Consider the following 23,205-nt stretch of genomic DNA (forward strand, 5'->3'; position numbering starts at 1 on the left):
GTAACTTGTTTAACTATTTCACCTCCAGCACTCTCATATGTTAACGTCACAGGTGGTGGCAGCCACAACTGGCCTGCACTTCAGAAATGGATACAGATCTCCCTAATTCCCTAGTACCATTTGAGGGCTTCCCTGTCAACTTTCTACCTGCTTTCCTGTTCCACCTTGAGTCACCTGGTGGCTCAGTCAGTGCCCCCTCCCCCTTAGAGTCAAAATGGAGGAGGGATATTTTGTCCTAAAGGCGTGTTATGTATTTCAGTGTTTTTATACTCCTGCATTTCAGGGGGTTGGGCTAGATGACCCTCATGGTCCCTTCCAGCTCTGCAATTCTATGATTCTATGAACTGGAGATGCCAGGGATGGTTTCATGGGACTTGCTGTGTGGTCTTCGGATGAAGGGTGGTATAGAAATTTAATAAATAATAAGAAATAATTATAATATGTAGGGCTTAGGCTGCCAGCTTCTTATGCAGGCCTTTTCATGCCATCATTACGGAGTGCCCCATTCTTGGTGACAATTATACATTTGTGCATTTCACAGGGAAGCCCCTTCTGCTGTTCTTGTGTGGCGTCTCTGCTCCTCTCCAGGGCTCTTCCTCCTTCTTCCAACACTGGCAAAGCCTTGGCACCTCAGTGGTGATTTTTGTCAGTAGGAAAGTGCCCCTTTAACAGCTATGGCAAGGTTAGAATCCTAATTTATAGGATTTTACCATTTGATGATCTTCTTTAAGACATTACAAGTGATTAAAAGGACCATAACAGATAAATGCAGCCTTTAAAGCTACTCATGCATTCTTAATGGGCAGCCTGTTAATCTGAGGTCTGGGTCATGAATTTGAATGCTCTTCACTAAACACCTCTTTGGCAAGGAAAGCCAATTTCCCCTCAGGGTAAACTGTAATTCATTAATTGTAATTAAATTAAACATCTGTGACTAACTGGGAATCCCAATTTGTCTCCTGCACAGGGCAGAGCCTTGGCATCCTCAGGCTCTTTTGGTCTCCCTCTGCAGAGACAGGGAAGGGGGGAGGGCATTGTGTGCCTGACCAGGGCACAGACAGGAGGAGCCCTATTGTTTAGAATTTCTATCATTTGCTTGCTGAATCCACAGCTTGCCATCTGCTTATTTCCTTTCATAAAACAGCAGCATCTATGCGCATGCCAAGACTGACATTTCCAATTTACTTCCTTAAGAAAAAATAAACTAATATAAAACCTAGAAATAAAATGCAACATGGTTTACCTCTGTCTTGCCCCCATCAGATCAACCACAGGTCTGGTCCAACCATATGCTTTGGAATTTGCCTCTGACATCCCTGGGGTCTTTAGGAGCTACTGAGGCACTTCCATGTGCTGCTGCCCCACCAGAGTAATGCTTGTTGGCCGTGGCTTCTGCTCACTTCTTTCTTTGCAATTTCCTCTACAGCAGTGGTGAAGTGAAGGGCCGTGAGGGCCACCAAATTTGTTAACCTTTGTTGAGCTTTTTTTAGGCTTGAAATTGTTGAGGTTTTTTTAGGATTTGACTGCCACAAGAGGAACGCGGGTGGCGCTATGGGTTAAACCACAAAGCCTAGGACTTGCCAATCAGAAGGTCGGGGGGGGGGGTTGAATCCCTGTGATGGGGTGAGCTCCCATTGCTCGGTCCCTGCTCCTGCCAACCTAGCAGTTCGAAAGCACATCAAAGTGCAAGTAGATAAATAGGTACCACTCCGGCGGGAAGGTAAGCGGCGTTTCCGTGCGCTGCTCTGGTTTACCAGAAGCGGCTTAGTCATGCTGGCCACAAGACCCAGAAGCTGTATGCTGGCTCCCTCGGCCAATAAAGCGAGATGAGCGCCGCAACCCCAGAGTTGGTCACGACTGGACCTAATGGTCAAGGTTCCCTTTACCTTTACCTTACTGCCACAAGGGCCGGATTAAACCGACCAGTGGGCTGGATTAGACCCCCGAAACAGACTTTGGACATGCCTGCTCTACAGGCTTCCTCACAGTGAAGAATTGAGTTCTGCCTGAACTCTTCACGCATTCTTAGACAAGGGGTGTGGGTGGGTGTAGAGATGGAATTGCTTTTTTTCTGTTCTACATTTGACTTGTTGAGACCAAACCCATGCTTTATTCAGGAATCTGGTAAATATTGTAGCCCCAGAAGGCCCCTGCCAATAGCCATCCAGCCACCATGGCAGAACAATGGGAATTATAAAACTAGAAAGAAGAAACCTTTCACACAACAGCAAGTGCCGCGAGGCTGAGCAAGCCCTGTTAACCACATTGAGTCCCATTTCTAAGCCCATCGTAACCTTGCCTTTGTCTCAAGGCACAGAGCAGGTGCTCAAGGCTCACAAGACAAATGCAAACCACTGACCAAGAAAACAGTGCTCAAGTGGAAGTGAAGGTCAAAGGGGGTGGGCAGAGGTGGCTGAGAGAAGAGTGGAAGCCATCCCTCTTGGAGCCACGGCCAGTATGTTTATGATCATTTCAGAGCACAGAAAATGTGTATTAACAATGAACTAGAGCTGTGGTTCCCAATCAGCTAAGTACGGAGGACCCCCTGTTTTTCAAAAGCCAAACCATGCACCCCCTACTTTTGAAACTTTTGATATCTTTATGGTAGTTTTTGTTATGTGAATGGAGCTTATAGTTAATGGCTAATGCCTGGTATGTTCTTCCTAGTGGTGCAGCAATAAAACTGCTGGCACATTTGCAAAGCTAATCGGGGTCCAGTATGGTTTCTAATTGGATGGGGGACCATGTGCTGAGATTCCTGCATTGCAGAGTGTTGGACTAGATGAGCCTCAGGGTCCCTATTATATGTTGGAAATGCAAGGAAAAAGAAGGGACTTTTTATCATATGTGGTGGGAATGTAGAGAAATTTAAAAAAATTGGGAAGTGATATATAATGAGTTGAAGAAAATGTTTAGACTAACATTTGTAAAAAAGCCTGAAGCATTTTTGTTAGGGATTGTAGGGAAAGTCCCGCCAAGGAAAATGAAGAAGATATTTATGTATGCAACAACGGCGGCAAGAGTATTAATAGTACAAGGATGGAAGAATGAAGAAATCCCGACAAAAGAACAGTGGCAAGAGAAATTAATGGACCATGCGGAACTGGAAAAACTGACGCACAAACTATGTGACAAGGATAACTGTGACTTTAAAGAAGAATGGGAACTTTTTACAAAGTATCTAAAGAATCAACAAAATGAGCTGGACTCCTTAGCAGATTTTGAATAAACATACACAAATTTATTTGTTAACATAATAGATGGATAGTTTAGAGATTTTTACATTTTTACTATATGCAGAGAACAATATGTGTTAATAAACCAGAAAGAGGAACTGAAGGAAGTTGTAGGGGGGAGGGAGGGAAAAAATGGGGGTAAATACAGTTGTTAAAATAATTTGTTATGTGAAAACTGACAATAATTTACAAAAAATAAATAAATCAGAGATTTGCAGCACCAAAAGAAAAAAAGGGGAGGGGGAGATAAAAGATAAAAGAGCAGGTAAGGCTCCAGAATAAGCATCAGAAAAAAAAAATGGCAGAAAATGCTAGAAAGACAATAAGGGCTCTGCAGACAAGACTGGGTGTGTTTTGGCCTGATCTCTGCATTTGCAAGACATGATTGAGATTAAATACAAAATACACATAATTCAGCAAAGATGAGTATGGTCCTGTGTTTGTGTGGCCGTGCAAGGTGGGAACTGCAGTCAACAATGGAACAATAGAACTCAAGATGTGGTGGGCTCTCCCTCACCAGAGGATGCTCTGGGTCAAAGTTTCCAGCAGGGGGTTGGACCAGGTTGGTGGCATGCTGTGAATCCCTAAAAGCTCAGTCACTTCCACTTGAAACCCAAAGGGCACAGGCACATCCATGTGTGGATGTGATCCTGGTCTTTGTGTGGCAGTGACTAGAGCATCGTGTGCAACAAACATTCAGTGGGGCCAGATTCCTCCATGTCTCTGGTTCAATCTTTTGAGTTATGGGATCAGAACAAAAGCAACTGTTTTTCTGGCTTGTAAATATGTGACAAGTGGCAGTGTAGGAGCTCTTGATTCCCATTACAGTGATGAGGAAACAGCTTCATAGTCAAGACTAACTTTGCTCTAAAAAGGTAAAGGTCAAGGACCCCTGACAGTTAAGTCCAGTCGTGAACGACTCTGGGGTTGCAGCACTCATCTTGCTTTACAGGCCAAGGGAGCCGCCATTTGTCCGCTCCCCAGACAGTTTTTGCAGGGCATGCGGCCAGTATGACTAAGCCACTTCTGGCGAAACCAGAGCAGCGCATGGAAACGCCGTTTACCTTCCTGCCGGAGTGGTACCTATTTATCTACTTGAACTTTTTGGGGTGCTTTCAAACTGCTAGATTGACAGGAGTTGGGACTGAGCAATGGGAGCTCACCCCATTGCAGGGATTCGAACCGCCGACCTTCTGATCGGCAAGCCCAAGAGGCTCAGTTCAAACACCTTAAAATTCAGCAGCAAAGCCCACTCTGAGAGGTGTGCTTTGAACTGCCTTGTCAGCTTGCCTAGGCGCTTATCCTGGCACTGCCCTTTGGATTTGAACACAGAGCTCAAAATGGGAGCCAAACAACATTTAGTCGATGAGCGAACTTCAGCACCATGGATTGGAAGCAAGCACTAGCTGGGCTTCTGTGTCTCATTCTGTCCCCCATTCTGTGGGGTAGGAGACAGGAGTTCAATCTATGTCCCCCCAAGCCTACTCTACTGCAATGGATTTCTAACAAATTCATTAAGTGGAACTTGCTTTTATGGAAATGTACGTTGAGGTCTAAAATATTTTAAAGCAGGGGAAAGTGCTCAATATAATTTTCAGGTAGGTCTGTCGTGTTTTAAATTTGAAATTTGAAATACTTTATTGTCACTTGTACAACTTGTATACAGTGAGATTACACGAGCACCCCCCACACAGTTCTCTTAGTCTTAATTCCCCTTGTTTACTGACGCACACCCACCAAACCCGAAAGTCAGTTGCTCTGTTGTTATATTTTCTTTCAGCAACCTAACAGCCCATGGATAGAAGCTGTTCTTTACCCTGTTGGTGCGACTAATCATGCTTCTATATCTTCTGCCAGAGGGCAGGAGATCAAGAAAGTGCCGGCCAGGGTGTGAATCATCCCTGAGAATTTTCCTCACTCTCCTGAGGCAATGTTCTTCCGCAATGCCATCCAGTGGATTCACGGGACAGCCCATAATATCTTGTGCGGTATTCACTACCCTCTGTAGGCACTTACTATCAGTTGATTCAGAGGAAGGTGATAGAAAACAGAGTGCTGCCCCTTCCATGAAGCAGAGTGATGTGGGCACTTGAAAGGGAAGCAAGATGATGCCCATTTAATTTATTATTCCTGTATTTTTGCTTTCAGGCATGGTGGGGAGAAGCCCTCGGGGGAAATTCTGCCTCCAGTGCACAAATACCTTGGCCAGCCCTGAGTACGATGAAGCAAACCTTGACTTGGAATGGAGGGGGGCATTTTCTGCTCAGCCTCTCATGCCTTGCAACGTCTTTCTCCTCCAGCCCTGAGACCACATCCCTTTGGGTCAGCAGGAAATCAAATAGGACTGCTGAGAGTCCATCCAGCGGGACGTTAATAGCCGGTTTAACCTTCATTTGGCTGCGGGGGATTAGCTAGCAGCATGGATAAATGGCAGGGACAGGTTTCTTCCAGTTGGCCAATGTTGTCCCCTGCTCAGGGCAAAGAGGGAGTTACAGCTTCCCTCCAGGTTTTAGCATTTCTGCCTCTCTTTACCTGCTCCACAGTTACCTCACCACCCTATGGAACACTGTGGAGCAGGCCCCATTCACAGGGCAAGGGATTCTTCCCAGCTCAGCCCCATCTGCAGCTTCCCCAGTGATGGTTTTTCCTCAGGCTCAAATCCATTTCTTGCTGCTTCACTTGTCTGATCAATGGGCGCCGTTCAGTGGTAATATTGACTTAGAAAACTAGCTTGGAATGTCAGATGAAGTTCAAACTGCTCCAGTCAACAGGAGGGCAGCAATCATCAGGGCCACTTTAGAGCATCACAAAATTGCTAGGGTGTTTTTTTGTTTTTTATTAGAGGCCACTTGGAGCTGTATGTGAAGCGACTTCACCTCTTTTCTTGTGTACCAAATAACATTGTGTTTGTCTCATTTAAGGCAGTACAACCTCATGCAAGCAGGTATTCCTGTAAAAATACTCAGATTTCCACACGTTGAAGTGCTGCTGAGCCAGAAGCACAGAGGGGGGTTCAGCCATTGATTAGTCTGCCCATTTCTTGAGACCGGAAGTAGTCTTGAGTTCTGCATCAATCTGTTTTTTTAAAGGTCTCATGAAAATTCATGTGTGTGTGCATTCCTTTTAATACATGTGATTTTGTATGCAATTTCCCTTAATGTGAAGAATTTATGTAGTCAGCACCACTTTTGCACACAGTTTCCACTAATATATGTCCTTTTGCACACAGCTTTTGGTTGGAGAACTGTATCACAAAGTTTGGAGGAGTTTGCATTTCAAAGGATTGCTCCCCATTGTTTGTGTCTGCAAAATCAGTCAGGGCTTCCCACGCCCAGACTCATCTGTTTTTTTTTCTAGACCACCATATTGCAGCATGTAAACCAGTGTTTCTCAAACTTGGGTCTCTAGCTGTTGTTGGAATGAACTCCCATTATCTTAGCTAGCAGGACCAGACCAGTGAACAGATCCCAGGCGCACCAATTCTAGGGGGCAAAGGTGTTTTCTGCCCTCCCAAGATTTGTTTGAAGGAGGCCTAGGGCCACCCCCCATATTGAGGGGGCCCGGCATAACATCGTGGAAGGCTGCACCTGCCTGCATGGTGTCAGGAGATGCCATAGGAACTGGTGTGCATGGTGTGAGGTCACACCAGCCTTGAGAGATGCTGTGGGGACCGACACAGCCAAGCGGAATGCTTCACTAGCCTATGCGGCATTGGGAAACATGTGTGACATCACACAATGCACACATGACATCACACACACACACGTGATGTGGGCGGGCCAGCCCCCCCAAATATTGGGGGGCAACCCGGTGTCACTGGCACATCTTGAAAGGCACTCAATATCTCCTTTCCCAAATAAGGGAATGCTTTAAAAGGTGATGTGAACTTGTAACATAGACGCTGTGGGTGGGGTTGAGAGGGCAGGATGTGGAAGGTCCCTGTGCAGCAACAGGGTCCCCAACCTCTGCATAACTGCTGGTGCTGGTGGCACTCTCTTTCTGCCACCAGATGTTTGCCTCTTTCACCTGCTGTAGTCAGAATATAGAGATCAGCAGTGGGTTGCCCACTGTCCTCTGCAAATGTTGTAGGCGGTGGGCAGAAGGCTGCATGGCTGCTGAATGGACTGTGAGCTGAGGGGGAATAGGGGAATTTCAATTGCAGAAGTACAGTGCTGGTAACTGGATATGTGAATCTGCCCACAGTCAGCCAACTCTTGCAGAGGGGTTGGCTCACAGACCCCTGACAGTTAAGTCCAGTCGCGAACGACTCTGGGGTTGCAGCGCTCATCTCACTTTACTGGCTGAGGGAGCCGACGTTTGTCCACAGACAGATTTTCCAGGTCATGTGGCCAGCATGATTAAGCCGCTTCTGGTGAAACCAGAGCAGTGCATGGAAACTCCGTTTACCTTCCTGCCGCAGCAGTACCTATTTATCTACTTGCACTTGAAGTGCTTTCGAACTGCTAGGTTGGCAGGAGCAGGGACTAAGCAACGGAAGCTCACCCCTTTGCGGGGATTCAAACCACTGACCTTCCGACTGGCAAGCCCAAGGCTCAGTGGTTTACACCACAGCGCCACCCGCGTCCCCATGGTCCGTGTTACTGGACTCCAAACAATGGAAGTGAATCCTATGCCATCCACAGTTTCAGAAAGTTCTGCTTGCAGTTTGTGTCCAGGTCTCTACATGAGTGTAGTTAACTCACTTCCATGAGCGGAGAATGTGGTCATTGGGCTCTTTCTATCATCACAAATTGCAGGAGGCCAAGATGCAGAAAACAGACAAAATTCTTAAAACACATCACACACCTGTCAGTGGTAAAATGTGAGAGAATTGTCATTGTCTGCAAACTTTCAGAGAAAGGACCAGTAAATGAAAGTGTCCTCATGACAGAAGCTGTTTCTGAGATCCAGAGTGGAATCAGCAGCTCTAAGGAGTAAACAAACACCCTCATATCGTTGTCAAGAGGCAGCTCTCCTCTCTCTTTGCTTCCAGGTCTAAAGTTTTGGATGCACATTGTGCTCTCATGTGGAAACCTGGAATGTGACATTGTGTGGCAGGCCAAGCGAAGGAAGGTGAACACACAGGCGAAGGGCACCACTCAGGCACTCTGCAGGGTCGGCTGGAGTGGAGGAGGAGACTGCCGCAGGGCAAATAGCAGCCAGCCAGCCTTCTGGAGCCAGGCCAAGTAAGCTGGAGGAGAACTCTGCCATGGGAGGACCTTCCCTTCAAAGCACAGGGGGCTCCGAGGGAGAAAGGAGGGGAAGGAAGGAAGGAGGGGTACTGCTAAGACTATAGCCCAGAAAGCCAGGTCTGTGAAAGTCAATAAGGGGTGTGGACCAGGGCTTGCCAGGGAAATGGGATGCACAGGCTCAAACTTGACTCTAAACTAAAGGTAAAGGTACCCCTGACCGTTAGGTCCAGTCACGGATGACTCTGGGGTTGCAGCACTCATCTTGCTCCATAGGCCGAGGAGCAAGCGTTTGTCCGCAGACAGCTTCCAGGTCATGTGGCCAGCATGACTAAGCCACTTCTGGTGAACTAGAGCAGTGCACAGAAACGCCGTTTACCTTCCCACCAGAGTGGTACCTATTTATCTACTTGCACTTGATGTGCTTTTGAACTGCTAGGTCATGGGTAGGCAAACTAAAGCCGGGGGCCAGATCCGGCCCAATCGCCTTCTAAATTCAGCCCGCAGATGGTCCAGGAATCAGCATGTTTTTACATGAGTCCTTTTATTTAAAATGCATCTCTGGGTTATTTGTGGGGCCTGCCTGGTGTTTTTACATGAGTAGAATGTGTGCTTTTATTTAAAATGCATTTCTGGGTTATTTGTGGGGCATAGGAATTCATTCATTATTATTTTTTCAAAATATAGTCCTGCCCCCCACAAGGTCTGAGGGACAGTGGACTGGCCCCCTGCTGAAAAAGTTTGTTGACCCCTGTGCTAGGTGGGCAGGAGCTGGGACCGAACAATGGGAACTCACCCTGTCGCGGGGATTCGAACTGCCAACCTTCCAATCGGCAAGCCCTAGGCTCAGTGGTTTAGAACACAGCGCCACCCGCATCCCAACTCTAAACTAGGCAAGATTAAAACAAAGGACATGAACAAACACCTTTGCACTTCTTGGGTTCTGCCACAGTGGCGCTTGCTCTCAGGTAAATGCACCCTGACTGGCTTGTAGCAACTTTACAACCTGATGCTTCCTAATGTTTTTTGGGATTGAGTCTTCCTGGTGTATGTAGGTAAATGTGCACGCAGGATCATGTGGGTTTAACCATTGAAGTACCCCACCCAAACAGAGGAAGCATATATGCATATAATTCCTTCAGGTAACACCAAGCAGACGTTATGGATTCCATTCTGTGTTGCTGCAAATGCATCTGAGGAGACCCTTTCAAATCTCATTGCGAAAGATGCAACCCAGCACAGACACAAACTCCTTGTTTCTCTTCTAAGCAGGACGCCTCCAGAAGCCATGGCAATCTGCGTGGTTCCTCTCTTCATAACTGTTACGCCCAGTCCTGGCCATAAATGCACCACAATGCCCTTGTGGCCTCAGTCCATCCCCTTCTGCTTGCTCCTGCTCCAAGAACAGTGATGGAGAGGCACCAACACACTGGCAACCTCTCCCTTGGACCTCGTCTTGCCCACCCCGCCAATGTGGTTGCAATGGCTCCTGTGTTGGGCCACAGAAGAAGGTGTTCTGGGAGATGGGCTGGAAGTGGATGGATGGGAGGTGAAGGTACCTGTGATCAAGCAGTTAATTTGTTTCCCTGTCTTATCTGCTCATGACGAGGCATTAAGGAAGGTTTCCTTAATATATCTTAACTCCATTGTTGGCAAGTTAAGCTCGAGAGGCCGTGTGTGAGAGCTGGGAATTCCACTGATGTAGTCAGGATGTAATGTGCCCTGTACTCCCATCTTCTGCTCTATCTTTACAGCAGATATTTAAGCCTAAAAAGGCTGACACATTTCTAAATAATCCCCCAGGAAACAGTTTAGTGCGGGGCCATTATCTTGATAGTTCATAATTAGGTTCAATAAGAAAGATTGTTTTGCCAACCCAGGTCAGATCCCCACTGTGTCCGCCTGTGCCTGTGCTCAGTGACCTTGTTCCAAGAGTGTATTGTTAGAAAATCCATTATTATCATCACACACACTTTGGAGAAGTGGCTGTTTTGCGAATTGATGGTGTGATGTTGCCACTTTAGATAAAAGAATCCATGAATTATTGACTTAATGAGTTAATGTTGCTTCAGTCTCCAATGAGACCTTTATAGGCTGGGTGCTATTTAACGGGAGACATCTGAGGCAAATACAGAGAGAGAGGGAGAGAGTGTGTCCTCTGCATGGCATGGAGGACTTCCCTAGAGCAGGCTTCTATCTTCTTGGACAATTCTGGGATTAAAACGCTTGCAAGGCAACCAGATGCCCAACTACATTCATTTTGTTTAATGCACAATCACAGCTTGTGTCTTACTCATTTATCATGTAATGCTGGGGGCAGGAGGGTTTCTGCCCCGTAGGAATATCACTGATAACAGATATAATATGGAAATCATTGAGACCATGTAGGGCTATCAACTCCTGTGGTTTGGATGGTGAAAATGTGAGCATGTAAAATACAATTTGGGTGAACTACAAACTCCCATCCATCTAGACTAATCTACCAAACATAAAGCTCCCACGTAGAGATCCTCTTGCAAAGGAGCAAAATGAAGTTTCCAGCCAGCAGAGGTTCCTCACAGCAATTCCATAGTTCCAGAAAAATGTGAAATTCTGGCTCCGAATAGGTCATCACACAGAAGGCTCACAAGCCTTCCATGTAAGAACAACTTGCCAGCTGAAGTCTGTCTTATCCAGCATCATATTCTCAAAGCCTCTGAGAAGGCCACATGCATCTTCTCCAAATGGGCCTCTGAGCACCTGTATGCCCTTTACCAAACCTTTGCCTCCCCTGTCATCTAAAAGTCCAGTGACCTCCCTAGCCAGTCTCTTGTTACTAAGGCCTCTGAAGAGCTTCTTGTTGGTCTTCATGTTTCTAGCACGGTGCTTCTCCAGTTACCTATTTGCCAATGTTTGTGTTCCTTTTTGGTTTCTTCATCCACACATTGTTTTAAAGGAAGGCATCCTCTTGGCCCTGGTGGTACTTTTCTTGATCTGTGGCAAACATTTCAGCGGAGCTTCTAATCTTGTGGTTTTGAACAGCTCCCAAGCATTACGGAGTGCTTTGACTCTTTTGACTTTTCCTTTCAACTTTCTTTTCTCTCTCTCTCCCCCCCCCCCAACCTTTCTTTCAACTTCCTGGTCAAGTCCATGATCCCAGTGAGAACAACGAAGGAGCTGCTTCAACAACTTCCGTTCCTGTGGGGCTCTTCTTGTTGCATTTGCTTCAATGACTGAGCTGAGCTCTCCTTAGGAAAACTGTACTGGAAGTGTGACAAATGAAAGGAACCCTTTCTTGCATCTTTGCTTCATTCTTCTCTCTTTTTCCTTCCTAGAAAAACATGAATACTGCTGTCGATACACTCTCTGCTGAGGCACCCAGTGCCCTGTTCTCTGCAGTCAGTGGCAGTTAATGATGCCTGAGAACACGAACAAGATTTTAAAGTATATTTTTAAAAATATTGTAAAATTAATGAATGTTAGAAAGATTCTGGAGTGAATTTACATGGTCTTAGCAGAAAGGTTGTAAAGAATTAAGTTAAAATGGATTGTTAATGGGTTAAAGTGAAAAATTCAAGGTTAAATTGCGTTAAGATAAATTATGGAACAAAATCTGAGAAAGAGGGAAAGGACTTGCTGAAACAATTATGAATTAGAATACAAAAAGGGAGGCGTGAGGAAGTCAAGGAAATAAATAAATGAAAGATAAAGATATGAAAATACTGGATGTTAGTGTTTTTTAAATGTTATTGTTAGTTGTATTGTTTTTCTTTTTTCTTTTTAGTATTGTATTTTCTTTTAGTTTTGAAGTATTGTAATTTTTTACTTATTATTATTGTCTGTTTTTCTTTTATTTGTAATTGTTAAACCTTAATAAATATCTTTTTTTTAAAAAAAAGAGAACACGAACAAGACGCCCCTGTTTTTATTAAGCTTTTAATAGGTTTTATTTGATTGTTGTATTTTTATATGACTGTGTATTGATGGTGAGGATTTTATGTCAACCGCTTAGATATTTCTTTTCATATTAAGCCATTTATAATTTTTATACATCAGTAATAAAGCCCATCTTTGAATCTACTCCTGCCAGTCCCACAATCTTTCACTGTCTTCGGAATTCCTTTAGACACACATTTTAGCGTCCTGCTAATGTCACATTAGCAGATTGCAATCACAGTTGTTAAAATGAATACAAATGAATTAATAATGATTATCTAATTATTTGAAAGTGTCATCCTACTTTAGGAGCCATTTCACAATGTTCCCAGGGGTTAATGACGCCACTCACTTCCTGTTGTAAATCATACAGCAAAAGTGAGGGGGATGAAGGGGTGTGAGAAAGAAAGGCACTAATCTGACCGGCTTCACACCCTCCTTGGAAATCATGCAGGAGTGATGGGCCCTCTGCTCTGTGTCTGCTTGCCGAAAGTCTTCACCACAAAGTCCCTTTGTCCTCCCTCTCTCTGTTTATTGTTTTTACCTTGGCATTTTATTAGAGCAATTTTAAAGTTCAAAGAAAAAACAAAATGTCAATCAAAACTATTAAAAAAACAGCTCTTTTTGTTTGTTGCCATTGTGGTGAGCGGTTGGTGGAGCTCAAGTATGTCTTCCCACAAGACGTTCAAGATCAAGCGGTTTCTTGCTAAGAAGCAGAAGCAGAAGTGGCCCATCCCGCAATGAATCCGCATGAAAACTGGCAATAAAATCAGCTACAACTCCAAAAGGAGACACTGGAGAAGGATCAAGCTCAGACTGTAAAGAGAAGCAGCTCCAATCTTACCGGCACAGCCCTGTATCTTGCATCAAACTCTCGAGCGCCAGAATGGTCTCTTGCTACCAGTCTGCCAGATTATCAGGGCTGGAATCCTGTCTTGTGCTGTGCAGTCTCCCCCCTTTGTAGAAATATTTATTACAAATATTAATGAATAAAAAACTGAATGATGGGGGGGCTATTAAAAAAAACAGCAAAAGACAGCCAGTCTTCAGGGGGGATGTCAAAAACCAACTAATTAATTAGCTAATTAACTATTAGCTTGGCTAAAATGACTTTTGCCAACTGTTGAAAAGGGTAGCCTGGCAAGTTGTCACTGCCAGGGGGTCCTTGTATCCTTTCACTGTCTCCCAAATAGTGGGGTCTGACCAAGGCAGAATACAGCAGGACTATTACTTCTATACTTCTGTTGATGCAGCAAACTCAAGAGATAGTGTCCATCCTTAGAAATAGCTAATTGGTTGATTAATTGCTGTTTTCAGCCCTTCCCACCTGGTAGGGTTGAGGTAGGAAACCAAAACACAAGCAGCATGAGAGAGGTTATGGAACTGGGATTTAAAGTTTACAGCATGCTGTACTTTGAAAGAAAATGATATTAAAATGATGTATCGCTGGTGTTTAACCCCTAGCAAATTAGCTAAGGGTTAAACCACAGAGCCTAGAACTTGCTGATCAGAAGGTTGGTGGTTCGAATCCCCGCGATGGGGTGAGCTCCCGTTGCTTGGTCCCCGCTCCTGCCAACCTAGCAGTTCGAAAGCATGTCAAGTACAAGTAGATAAATAGGTAGCGCTCCGGCGGGAAGGTAAACGGTGTTTCCGTGTGCTGCTCTGGTTCGCCAGAAGCGGCTTAGTCATGCTGGCCACATGACCTGGAAGCTGTACGCCGGCTCCCTCGGCCAATAAAGCGAGATGAGCGCTGCAACCCCAGAGTCGGTCATGACTGGACCTAATGGTCAGGGGTCCCTTTACCTTTAAATTAACTAAAATGTATAAAGCAAGGTCAAATACGTGCTGGAAATGTAAGGGAAAGGAGGGCACCTTCTACCACATGTGGTGGAGCTGTAAAATACTAAAAGAATTTTGGAGGGGTGATATATAATGAACTGGAAAAAAAATGTTTAAAATAATCTTTTCTTTAAAAAACCAGAAGCTTTTCTTCTAGGATATTGGTGGATACTGGCATGGTGGTGGAGCCCCTCCCACACATCCCCAGCAGGTGGGCCTGCCAGTTTCTGCACCAAACTTAGTCCAAGGGCACCTGTCACCAAAAACCATAGGGACATTTAAGAAGATCAGCAGGGATTCATAGAAACAGAATATCCATATAGTTTGAATTTAAAATGGCTGTTTCCTATGCCCCATTAAACTATGAACTGCATTCAACTGAAAGACACAGGATAAATGAGATGCAAAATGGCCTTCTCAGACCACTTGAAAAAGCATCCTGGGTCCCTTACTGCTGCAGGCAAGACCACCTATGGAAGGATGGAGCTGCACATGGAAGCAGCTCAGTTTGCTGATGAAGATGATGGAGATGTCAAAAGGCAACCTGCAGCCAGAATGACAGTGTGATTAACTGAAATGAGGCTGAAGTCACAAGCAGCTCAGGCCACTGGGAAATTAAGGCACCAATTCGAACCATCAAGATCAGCAATGATATTCTGGCATATCCTAGCAACAGCAGCAACATTAACCTTGCCATCCTAGACAGCGAACTAATTTCACAGCAGCAGCAGCATTTCAGCATCTTTTAATCCCAGAACTTTTTGAATGAATGCTGATATTCTCCAAATGGACCAGCTTCAGTCCTTTTCTTTAGGAGCAAATGGAGTGAATAATAGTGGTTTCCTCCCAAACTGTTCCTGCAGGAAAAGAGCGGTTGTACTGGTCAAGGAATCCACATCCAGGAGAGAAGGTTCATGGTGCAGGAGCCACACAATTGCGGGGGGAGACTTTGGGCATCCTTCCCTCCCTGAATGAGGTATTAATAAATGACAGGAAGCAACTATGTGGGTGGCCATAGTTTGCATCCCAGATAAATCCATAAGTGCTAATGAGGTGTATCCCCCAGCAAGGGAGTCGCTTCCTGTTGTGCAGCTGGAAGTATTTCTGTGCTCTCCAGTAAGTGATCTGAGGATTTCTCCCTTTTCCAGTGTGATTCAACCACCACACAAAACAATTCAGCTCCATTAAGGCAAAATCAGCTTGGTGGAGAGGAGTGGCTACTTGGGGGCAGGGGTGAGAGGTACTATGCTTCTACTCCAATGAGTCACTAAGATGAAGCCCCCAACCCCATGTCAACCAACTCTTTCACAATTAAGTTTGTACCCTACACTGAACACCCCAAATCCTGAAGAAACAGAGTTGCAGCTGAACTATTAAAGACTGTGATCAGCATGTTGTTGGGTGGCTGCATCTGATGCTGAACTATATTGCTGCTACAAATTTCTGCTGCTGCCTGCCTGGTTCTGCCTGAAAGGCTCCTCCCAGTCCTGTGGGCATTAGATGGGCACCTGGTTGTCCCCAGAGACTTGGAGGTCTTGTTCTGACCCATCGCAGCCCATGAGACAAGGTGGGCATTGTAGTTGCAGCACCACGGACAGCTCCATGAGAGAAGGTGGACATTGCAGTTGCAGCACCATGGACAGCTCCAGGTGAGCCACAGAGGAGTTTGTCTGGGGTTGGGGTCTTTGTGTTGTTTTGTTTCATAAATCAGAATCATAGAATTGTCGAGTTGGAAGGGACCACGAGGAGCATCTAGTCCAACCCCCTGCAATGCAGGAATCTTTTGCCCAACGTGGGCCTTGAACCCATGATCCTGAGATTAAGAGTCTCATGCTCCACCAACTGAGTTTGAAGCTGAATCACTAGAAGTTAGGATTATGCACATAGCTGTCAACTTTCAGATTTGAAAATAAGGGATCAGCAGCCTTGAAAATAAGGGATCAGCAGCCTCACCTGTCCCGGGGACAGTCTACGGGATACCTAACAATCCAGGATAGCAGCGGGAAATGGCGCTGGAATAAGGGAATTTCCCACCAAAAAAGGGAAGGTGGACAGCTATGATTATGCATCCTGGTCCCTGTTTTGACCTGAGAAGCTTCATGGTGCCTTCCTCTGATTTTGGTCAAATCTCTCCTCTCCCCTTAGACTAGTGGAGCTTTTAAAAAGAAGAAGTTGTGAAATTAGTGTCAGCTTTTAACAGCAGAATGTGTATTCATGAAATTATTTATACACCATATTTTGGGACATAGCCTACTCAGCTGTTGTCCAAGTGATGCAATCAGATGAGGTTTATTAATACCAGAACAACAAGAAATGTTTCCAAGTACTTTGGTAATAATGGGGTTGGGGCGGGGGGGAGGCCTGAATGTGCCTGCTGTGCAGAAGAGCAAAAGCTGTGATTGATCTCAATGTAAACAGGGTGATTTTTCTTTCTCCAACATGACATGGAGCCCAACTGTTTGTGATGGATTCTGTCGCTGCCCCTTCCCGACCATCATTCTCGCTTTTAATCCACTCAGTGCTCTTGTTGGGCTTTTGCCTGCTCCCATTTCATTTCACCCCCTCTCCAAACAGGATGCATGTTCAACAGCAGTAGATAGTTTCCTTTAAGAATTCAGGAAAATATGTGGTGCTCCAGGGGGCAGGGGAATAAAAGCTACCGGCAAGAAAGTTTGATTTGACTTCAAATGAAAGTGATGATCTGTTGTAAGCGCTTTCGATCCCTAGAATCTCATATGGTTTCACTCCTCCTCCTAATATGCTAGTCCTTTTTGCAGGAAGCAATCCAGATTTCCTGAACCTTGTCAGAGTAGAGATAAAGTGGCCTTTACTGGCCATCTCTTGCATGGGGTTTCCTGAGCACCTCTCCTTGGGAAATGGGTGCCCAAAGCTTTCTTAGATAGAGTGCTGTGAAGGTCAATATCTGATAGATTCCTGACTGCTCTGGGGGAGTTTTCAGTGGACAGAGCAAGTAATCTTGTTGAGGCTCTTGTCTCGCTGTGGAATGGCAAAATTCTTAGGGCATCAGCATGATCATTCCTGAGGCTCCACTCCAGTCCTTAGTATTCTGAGAAGCTGCAGTTGATGAAACAGACTTGGGGGGGGGGGAGAGACTGGTGGAAAGCACCATTAAAGATAAAATGATCAAACCTAGGAAAGGATCAGAGTTGCTGAAGAAGAATCAATATGGCTTCTGCAAAGGTATGCTCTGTCTGCCTAACCTTTGAGAGTTCTTTGAGAGTTCCAATAAGCATATGGGTAGGGGTGATCCAGTTGATAATGTGTACTTAGTCTCTTGAAAAGCTTTTGACAAAGTAGCTCACCTACTTAGTAAGCTAAGCAGTCATGGAATAAGAGGGAAAGTCCTCCTATGGAACAGTTACTGGTTAAAGAGCAGAAATTAGAAATAAATAAACAATCAAGGGATGTAGAAAGTGAAGTCCACCAAGGATCAGTATTGGGACCCATGCTTTTTAAGTTCTTCATAAATAATCTAGAATTAGAAGGGAGCAATGAGGCTGCCAGGGTTGCTGGTGATTCCAAATGGTTTAAGGTGGTTAAATTACAAAAGGAACTCTCCAAACTGGATGAGTGGTGATATAATCACAAATACAGTTCAGGACTTATCTACACTTAACTTTCCTCTGCTCTTTCCAGACATGGTCCACAATTTGAAGGTCTGTGTCCAAGTACCCAAATTGATGTTTGCTCCGACTGAACACCAAAGATCAGGTTTTTGTGGGGAAAGCTCCAGGGCAAAAAAGAAGAACTGCTCAGACAAGGAGCTTCAAAGTGAGTGCAGACCTGTGCCTGGAAAGAGTGGGGCAAAAGCTAAATATGGATAAGCGCTCAGTGTAAACAAGTTTAATGTTATGCATGTTGGGGCAAAAATTCTTAATTTCACATATAGTCTCATGAGGGCTGGTTAGGCACTGACTGCCCAGGAATGAAACTGTGGGATTGCAATAGAAATGTCAACCCAGTGTGCAGCAGCTACAAAAAAGATAGGTTCCATGCTGGGGAGATTGTGTGTGTGTGTGTGTGTGTGTGTGTGTGTGTGTGTGTGTGTGTGTGATGACACAAGAACTGAAGTTCTAGTGAAGCTGACTATTGAAAGATTCAGGAAAGACGAATGAAAGTACATATTTACACAGTGCCTAGCTTGACTACTGAATTTGCTACCGCAATATGTGACTTTGACCACCAACCTACAATGAAATCTTAACATGTCTACTTACTTCTAGGTATGTAGCTACAGTGGTACCTCGGTTTAAGAACAGTCTTGTTTACGAACTATTCGGTTTATGAACTCTGCAAAACCGGAAATAGTGTCCTGGTTTGTGAACTTTACCTCAGTCTAATGGTGGAAGAGCACCAGTGGTGGGAGGCCTCATTAGGGAAAGCGTGCCTCGGTTTAAGAACGGTTTCGGTTTAAGAACGGATTTCCGGAATGGATTAAGTTTGTAAACCGAGGTACCACTGTATAGGGTTGCAGCCTTAGATGACTTTAAAGGGGGATTAGATAGAGTTATGGCAAATAAGGCCATCATTGGCTAGGAGTCACTATGATGTTGCTCTACCTCCAGGTCCAGGACCAGCAACAACCCTCTGAAGACCAGATGCTGGGGAGCAACAGCAAGAAAGGGCTGTCACCTGCATGACCTACCTCTGGGTTTCCTAGAACGGGCTTCTGGTAGGCCATGGTGAGGAATGGGGCTGCTGAAATAGATGGGCCCCCTTTGGTGAGATCCAGCTGCTGGAAGAAGAGTTTGGATTTGATATCCCAGTTTATCACTACCCTAAGGAGTCTGTCTCAAAGCAGCTAACAATCTCCTTTTCCCTTCCTCCCCCACAACAAACACTCTGTGAGGTGAATGAGGCTGAGAGACTTCAGAGAAGTATGACTAGCCCAAGGTCACCCAGCAGCTGCATGTGGAGGAGCGGGGAATCAAACCCAGGTCACCAGATTATGAGTCCGCTGCTCTTAACCACTACACCACACTGGACTCTTCTTCTAGCCCAATCCAGGAGTACAGCAGAGAACAACATCCAAATTTGGAGCTGGAGGGCTGCTGTTGCAAACACAAGGACAGCCAGGCCACATTTCAGGCTACAAGACCCCTTTGCCCTCCCACATTTCATCACAGAAGGCAAAAAAACCAAGGCAAAGCCTTCTCCATTGTGATTATCTGCTTCTCTGTCCCACTGATTTATTTGGTGTCAACCAGCAGAGAGCTTTTTATATAATGAAACGCTGCCTGCATGCCATCTGTCATCCATCACCCAAAGTGGCACGCCATTTAAAAGGTTTTTGTTGGGGGGGGTGGATGGACAGATAGACCGAGGAGTGGGTGCACCTCCTACTAATCACCTGATTTCAGGAACTGGGCTGGGCAGAGACCCTGAAATGCACACATGGAATGTGGTTGCTGCAACCGTGGGCCAGTGTGGTCGTGGTGCTCAGTCTTACTATCCCATGGCAGGATTATTCTGCTCACAGCGGTTGCAGCCTGATAATTATTATTGATTCACTCTCAGGCTGTCAATCTGGGAACAGCTCTAAAGTAGTCCATGATGGACAGAGAGAGAATTGGACAGCCACCATCCAACGAAGAAACTTCATCTTGAAAATGAACTTAGATGAGATGGTGCAGGTGGATAAGGGTAATTGATTATTGTTTTAGAGTGGAAGAAGGAGATATTTTTAAAGAAATATCTCTTTGGTATCCACCCTAAGAAATCTGCACTCCTCATAAGACTGTGTGCAAAAGTCATACACTTTTAAAATTCTGTGTAAATGGTTTACTAAGGCTTATTTTATCACAGAAATGCAGTTAAGATTCCCTGGTTTGCAGAACGCACAAGGCAGCAGTTCTTTGGACAGTTTCCTCCTGGGAGTGATACAAGCTGTTCCAAGCTGCATGACTTAGTGCCACAGAGAGACTAGCTAGTACCCTGCACTGTTAGGGACAGTGAGGGGTCAAAGTTGCTAATGCAAGAGAACTTCCTTGTCGTGCCCATGTTATAAGACAGTGGTTCCCAACCCACCCATGGCACCATTCACATAATGAAAACTACCATAGAGATATCAAAAAATTCAAAAGTAGGGGTCCATGGGTTGACTTCTTTTGGAGGGGAAGAGGGGGTCCGCAGTACTTAGCTAACTGGGAACCACTGTTATAAGGGATTCTTTGCAAAGTGTTTTAAACCTGATGTTTTGCTGTGTTGCCTAACATTCTCTGCTCCAGCTGCACAAGTCAGATTCCCAGAGCAAGGTGTTGGCCATGGGAAGATGCCTTCCAAAAGAGACACGACGGCAGACACAGACAAATGTGCATTATTTCTAAAAGGCAGGGCACAAATATGTCCATGAATGACTGACTGACTGAATATGAAGCCCAGTGAGTGAACAGGCTAACCTCCTTTGCAGGGTTGTTATTATGAGGATAAAATGGGGCAGCCTCTAGCTCTGCTGTCCTCTGAGTGCCTTTTGCCTTGGTAAACTTCTCCATTTGCTAACATCTACAAGGGGAGTTGGGACGCGGGTGGTGCTTGGGCCTAGGGCTTGCCAATCAGAAGGTCAGCAGTTCGAATCCCCACAATGGGGTGAGCTCCCATTGTTCCGTCCCAGCTCCTGCCAACTTAGCAGTTCAAAACCCCATCAAAGTGCAAGTAGATAAATAGGTACCGCTCCGGCGGGAAGGTAAACGGCATTTCTGTGCGCTGCTCTGGTTTGCCAGAGGTGGCTTAGTCATGCTGGCCACATGATGTGGAAGCCAATAAAGCGAGATGAGTGCCGCAACCCCAGAGTCGGTCACGACTAGACCTAATAGTCAGGGGTCCCTTTACCTTTTTACAAGGGGAGTTTGGTGAGCTGTGCAATGCCATCTGTGTGGCTCTACATACAGCATTTAAAAACAATATGTGATGGCACTTGTCGTTCATTTCTTTCTAAGTGGAATGCCACATTCAGGTTTCTTTCTCAAGATTACAAAAAAGCCTTCCCAAGGTTCCATCATCAAGAATGAAAACCCCTTTTCCTTGGGCTCTTGACTCCTTGTAATCATAAAATGCCTCTTGGAATCTTCAATGGGGTGACAATTTACTGAAGATTAATTCTTGTGCAGGAGTCACTGGGGCTCAAGCCAACACTTTGATTAGCTGCAAATGACGTGTGTTGGTCGAAATGAGTCTCCTCCTATTATCTCAGAGCCCATTCCCAGGGCCAGCACTCTTGCCCCTCCAGATGCAGCTGTTGCTGTATTTGCTTCCCAATTACATTGTGGGTGAACTCAAGAGAACACAAACCAGCGGAGGAGAAATCTGCTCAGTCTCACCACAATTAGGGCTTATGCTCTGGTTCAGGAAAAGGCAGACGGACAGGTCACTCGTATTTGATTTTTGAGCATGTTATTTAGGATTTGGCCACAGACACAAACCATTGCACACAAATCTGTTCATTTCTTTTTTTAGGGAAAGATCTTCCAGCAGTGGTGGTATTGATTTCCCCACTATTATGACTTAAAAACTAATACACACACACACACACACACACACTGTACACACATACACAGTGTACACACACACACACAGAGAGAGAGAGAGAGAGAGAGAGAGAGAGAGAGAGTACACAGCCTGCAGCACAGAGATCATTTTCTGTTTGGTCTTTTGCCAGGCACGGGCATTCCTGCCCCTTGCAATTATATTGGAGCGCAGAGGCTGATGGCTCCCTCAATCCACCACATGCTACTTTCTCCTCCTGAATTGCACCATGAGAACCTCTTCACTTCCTTGCATTCAGGAGGGGGCAAGATGAAGAAGACAGAGGAGACTTCCGGGTCGGCGCCATCGCCGAATGGCGGACTCCCTCCGAGCTCCGGAGGGAGCCGGCTTGGCAGGGGCTGGGTCCTACCGCACCGGCGATGCGGGGACCCTTAAAAACCACGGCCAGAGGAGGCCGTGGACATGGAGACTCGGCTGGCACCGTTAGCGCTCTCCCGACTCGTGAAGGAGCCTTTTTAAAGGCTACGGATCGGGTGCCGGGGAGAAGCGTGGTGCTTTGAGTTCTCTGCTATCCCTGCCGAGCGCAGCCGCATGCCATCCGGCGGAGAGCGCTGACTTCTTCTATTGAAAATTCGGCTCTAAAGAAGAACCCGTGAGTAATTGGAATATGGACTAAAAAAAAAGGGATAAATTTTTAAAATTCGGAGCGAACGGGGGAGGCGGAAAAAAGGAAGTCAGCCCACCCCTAAATTGTAGAAGAGCCAAAACAAAGGACTGGACAACTAAGATCGAGTGCAACATTATCTTGCCGAATCAGCAACTTCGCGAGGGAAAATTATAAGATTGAGCTGGAGGAGAAAAGTGGAATTGTTTTAAAAAAAAGCAATCCCCCCCCCGGAATCCCTGGAGCGATTCGGGAAACTGCCTGGAGAAAAGCGATGGAGGCTTTGACAGCTGTCAAAGAGCTGTCAAAAAGGAAGATTAAAATAGAGATTTTGTTATGAGGACTTTGCCGGTTATATTTGCTATAAATTGAATATAAACTGTTTTAAATATCGGTTAACAAGCTACTTGGACTGGTGGATGTGATTCTGGAAGGGAACTTTGCTACTGTAATCCACCTAGAGGAGCCGAGGGATATTGCATGTGTTTTTGACAGGAAACTTGAACAGTTGAATGGAACTTTTAATCTCCTGGGAAACTGCAGGAATGGAACATTATTTTGTCTACAGAGGTCTACACACTACAGGAAACAATGGAACTATTTGTTGGAAAATGAAAGGAACATGATGCAATGCTTTGCTCCATGAATAACAAGCCTCTGCAGAGACACTAGAAACTTTTGGAAAAAGAACATTTCTGTGGGAGAACAGAGAAATAAAAAGGAGGAGAATGATTGACAAGAACAAGGAAATAACAAGAACTGGACAGAACTGGGGGAACATTTGGGATATTCAGGTTTGACAAGCTTATGGATACAAAATTGGAGTTTTTACTCCTGGATATAAAAACCTGGATAGAAG

At 45.3% G+C, this 23,205-nt stretch overlaps 1 long non-coding RNA gene and 1 pseudogene across 2 annotated transcripts; both read left to right on the forward strand.

Moving 5' to 3' along the window:
* Nucleotides 1-6,988: 6,988 nt before the first annotated feature.
* On the forward strand, nt 6,989-21,940 carry LOC310830952. Its single transcript, XR_014557712.1, has 3 exons — nt 6,989-7,112; nt 8,230-8,422; nt 21,855-21,940. It is a non-coding gene; the product is annotated as an uncharacterized lncRNA (long non-coding RNA).
* LOC310830939 (large ribosomal subunit protein eL39 pseudogene) lies at nt 12,963-13,211 on the forward strand (annotated as a pseudogene). The gene has a single exon. The product of its transcript is annotated as a large ribosomal subunit protein eL39 pseudogene (transcript).
* Nucleotides 21,941-23,205: the final 1,265 nt, after the last annotated feature.

The sequence above is a fragment of the Podarcis gaigeae genome, assembly GCF_964106915.1.
Source record: "Podarcis gaigeae genome assembly, chromosome: 14".
Taxonomy (NCBI): domain Eukaryota; kingdom Metazoa; phylum Chordata; class Lepidosauria; order Squamata; family Lacertidae; genus Podarcis; species Podarcis gaigeae.